Source organism: Schistocerca serialis, chromosome 7 (assembly GCF_023864345.2).
Source record: "Schistocerca serialis cubense isolate TAMUIC-IGC-003099 chromosome 7, iqSchSeri2.2, whole genome shotgun sequence".
Lineage (NCBI taxonomy): Eukaryota > Metazoa > Arthropoda > Insecta > Orthoptera > Acrididae > Schistocerca > Schistocerca serialis.
The window spans coordinates 464441806-464446462 of record NC_064644.1 but is presented as its reverse complement, the minus strand read 5'-3'; the positions used below and the strand labels follow the sequence as shown (position 1 = coordinate 464446462).

General features: G+C 39.4%; 1 non-coding gene across 1 annotated transcript; it reads left to right on the top strand.

Moving 5' to 3' along the window:
• Positions 1-803: 803 nt before the first annotated feature.
• On the top strand, positions 804-877 carry Trnat-ugu (transfer RNA threonine (anticodon UGU)). The gene has a single exon. It is a non-coding gene; the product is annotated as a tRNA-Thr (tRNA).
• The last annotated feature ends 3780 nt before the right edge of the window (positions 878-4657 follow it).

Sequence of the window (4657 nt, the reverse complement as noted above, 5' to 3'; positions counted from 1 at the left end):
GGTTTTTGAGAGCGGATGATCTGGGCGTGTGTCCATCAGAAACAGTACATTTGTAAGAATGGATGTCATGAACTGCTATATATATTATGACTTTTGAACACTATTAAGGTAAATACATTGTTTGTTCTTTATCAAAATCTTTCATTTGCTAACTATGCCTATCAGTAATTAGATCCTTCAGTAGTTAGAATCTTTTATTTAGCTGGCAGTATTGGCGCTCGCTGTATTGCAGTAGTTCGAGTAACGAAGATTTTTATTAGGTAAGTGATTCATGAAAGATGTAGGTTATTGTTAGTCAGGGCCATTCTTTGGTAGGGATTTTTGAAAGTCAGATTGTGTTGCGCTAAAAATATTGTGTGTCAGTTTAGTGATGATCAGAATAAGTAAAGAGAGAAATGTCTGTGTACGTTCAGTTTTGCTCAACTGTTTGAAAATCAAATAACGTAAGAGGTTTATCAGCACAGTGATTCATTAATTTTTCTAAAGAGACGTTTCAGATCCACCGTCTCTATCAAAGGTATTGTCAGAAATTCTAATCTCCATGACCTCGTTTATCACGCTATCCCAGAACCCATTAGTCCATTTAATAATAGACCACTCATCGAATGCAGTTCGGTGTCCTTTTCCCGGAGCATGTTCTACTACAGCTGACTTTTCGGGATAGCGCAGACGGGAACACCTTTCATGGTCTATGCGGCGCTGTTCAACAGTACGAACAGTCTGGCCGATATAGAACTGCCCACATCCACACGGTACCTTGTAAATTACTGGCGTTCTGAGGCCTACATCGTCTATCCTCTGTGTCCTCGGTGGCTCAGATGGATAGAGCGTCTGCCATGTAAGCAGGAGATCCCGGGTTCGAGTCCCGGTCGGGGCACACATTTTCATCTGTCTCCGTTGACGTATGTCAACGCCTGTAACCAACCAAATGTGTTCATTTCATTGTAATTTATATTACGTATGTAACTGTTTGACAATGTTACTTATAATCCGTCTTGATTGCAAAATGTTTATTCATATGACCGGTTTCGGTTCCTCTAGAACCAGCTTCAGATCTGATATTTCGGTTACAGGAGTAACCCGTCCAAACACAGCAACTTTCACATGCTGCGTCACATGTAACTGTTTAAATTGTTCGTAATTGTATTTCCTAGGTAATTAGTTTAACTGAAAACCTTTAGATTTGTGTGATTTACCGTGTAAACGAAATTTAGCGGATTCCTGTTAGTACTCATGTTTATTTCATCACATTTCATTACCTAGATTCAATTGTCACGTTTCGCACCACACAGATATCTTTTCTATATCATTTTGCAGTTTGTTTTGATCTTCCGATAACATTACTTGACAGTAAATGACAGCGTCTTCTGCAATTAATCGAAGATGGCTGCTCACATTGTTTCCTGCGTTATTTGTATAAATGAGAAGCAGCAGATAGCCTACAACACTTTTTCTTAGAACACCGGATATGGCCGGCCGCTGTGGCCGAGCGGTTCTAGGCTCTTCAGTCCAGAACCGCATTGTTGCTACGGTCGCAGGTTCGAATCCTACCTCGTACATGGATGTGTGTGATGTCCTTAGGTTAGTTAGGCAGTTCTAAGTCTAGGGACTGATGACCTCAGATGTTAAGTCCCATAGTGCTTAGAGCAATTTGAACACCGGATATCACTTCTGCTTTACGCAATGACTTACCGACAATTGCTATGAACTCTAAACTTCCGGACAAGAAACCAAGAATCCAGTCGCACATCTGAAATGATAGTGCTTAGTAACCCAGTCTGACTATAAGCCGTTTGTGAGGAGCAGTATCAACGGCCTTTACAGAAGAAGATATACGGAATCAGATTGAGATCTCCTGTCAGTAACACTCATTATTTTGTTACAATAAAGAGCTACTTGTGTTTCACAAGAACGATATTTTCTGAATCAGTGTTGACTGAGTGTCAAGTGATGCGCACAAATTGTGTTATATCCCACTTGTGAAGACCGTGTATACAGTCTCTCATATGGAAGTTTCTCTACTGTGTTACTGGGCTTTTTTTCCAGAAAAACATATGACGTTTGCAAATTCATATTGAAAGACTCATTTTATCGGGACATTTTATTGACGCCAAGGAATGTATTAAACTGCAGTACTAGTGATTGTCGTAACTGACTAATGGAAGCTTTCTTTTCTTTTACTCTTTATAGGAATTTTCTCGCTTTGTAGAAGTGAATGAACTTTGAAAGCTTTCTGAACGATGGTGAAAGCACGCGGATCGCCAGGGACCGATGAGTCTGCTGCCTCCCCTACAGGCAATTCGCAGAACGCCTGCCGAGGCAGAGGCGAGGGTAAACAGCCTACCGGCCATCCACCATACATTTGCGGTACTCCGCTGGGACGTCCATCTTTCGTTCAAATGAACACAGATAGGATCCCCTGTGGCGCCAACTCCAGCTGAAAATGTTTCACAACCTGGAAAGTTTACTCTGAAGATTTGTACGTTAACGTCAGTAAACATTCTGCTTTCAAGTCCGACTGCAGATGCGACGTATGCCCTTTTGTTTGATGGTTGGTTGTTTTGGGGAAGGAGACCAGACAGCGACGTCATCGGTCTCATCGGATTAGGGAAGGACGGGAAAGGAAGTCGGCCGTGCCCTTTGAAAGGAACCATCCCGGCATTTGCCTGGAGCGATTTAGGGAAATCACGGAAAATCTAAATCAGGATGGCCGGACGCGGGATTGAACCGTCGTCCTCCCGAATGCGAGTCCCGTTTTTGTAGTCCTATCGGTTTTCAATTAACATTACAACAATCACTGGGAACGTCATGATTACAATTAACACACTTGTGCGATTATTAGCATTCCTTTCTCATGACCCCTGTGTCAGATTTGTCATGGTCTTATTGTATTAAAGTTGCTATTCTTTTTCAGTTACTCTGTGAAGAATTTAATCGGAATCAATATTAGTACTTGTGGGTTGTGTCTCATTTAGTTGTGACAAATTTCGCCATTATTTTGGAAGGCACCTTAACGTTATTGCAACACCTGCTAAGCTTACCTTGTTGCTTTTAAAAACAAGGCACCCTGCAGCTTGCTTGCTGGGCATGTGGTTTTGCTCCCAAAGTATGTACCAAATTGATCTTATTATTATGCATAAACCAGTTTACAGGGATCAGTAACTGCGAAATTGCGTAGATAGTGTTGCTTGAATGAGTAGATGTTAATGGGAGTGGTCAGTACATTTAGTCTATGTGTAAATGTAATAAATCCCAGGTAAGCTGGAAGGCGGTTTCATGATTTATTGCTTGTACTAGAGCTTATTTGTATAAGATATTTTCATTTGTAAGTGTTGTATTTTTGAATGAGAGCCAGTGTATCATGAATTGCTGTGTTGTGGTTGCTGTTGTTGTTGGACCAAGTGTTAACAGTACTAGGTATGAGTTTAATTTAAATTCGGTTACCATTGTGCTAAAGAAATTTTATACGGTTGTTGCAATGTTTTTGTGCTCTGGCTTCAAGAACTGCAATTGGACTACCTATTAAGTTCAGTTGTATTGTTACATTGCTAACTGCTAAAAAAGTAATTTTTATGTTTAATAAAATTCTATGTGAAAGTAAGCCATGCCTGCACAACCCCACAGTCTGAAACATGCTTCAACCAAATCCTACACTACACATCTTTCAAATAAATCCTACCACTTCTCTAATCTCGTACACTGTTTACGAGACAATTGACGCTTTAGACAAAAAAAAAAAAAATCACAGGTCCTATTTTTTCATTGCACTCCTCAGAAATCTTAAATTCTACAGTAAATATTTGTTATCATAGCATTTTAATATTAGTTTGATGTTCTTTGGTAGAATTCAGCATTCTGTTCCACGATACGGTCATACAAATGGTGTAAGGCACTAGATAAATAATTTAATTTATTTAGTACTGTGTGATGTAATGGTATGTGTGTTACATATTCTAAAACTCTTATAGTTGCTGGGATGCCTATGAAAACGTGACAGTAATAATCATACATATCACTTTACATGTGTATACGTCGGTACAGATAAACCATACAAACTCAAAAATCATCCTTACACCAGTGTTCCTACATGGCCTGATCGATAAGCAACTTACAATAAGAATTCCAACAAACTGAGGTGAAAATGTGTGATAGGGTACTTCTCACTTATTACTGGACATTACTTGTACCACTGCACTAGTTAACAAATTTAAACTATTTTTCTGCCACTGGTTTGCAAATGGGTGGATTTACCTAATTTGGCGTGCTGAATACACTGGTAGAATCAGTTTTTCTCCATGACGTCACATTTACTAGATACACAGCAGAATAAAAGATGGTAATAGCTAAAAATGACACAATTAAGTTAAAATACAATACACATTCAGAACGTTTGAAATGAATACTATTTTGTATGTATATAAGGGCATGATACCAATAATAGATCCAAATTAGTTCAGAAGATATTTTCATCTTTAATCATCTTTGTTTGCTGACGACGGAAGTCTTTTATTGTTTGCCATTTCATCACTCTTCCTAACAAGACCCCAGCAGTAGTCAACCATCATCGAAGGGTTCCAATGGGCTTGGTAACGGTGTTTCATGGTAAGAATGTCATGGTGAAATCGTTCACCATGGTCACCGCTTACGGCTCCAAGAT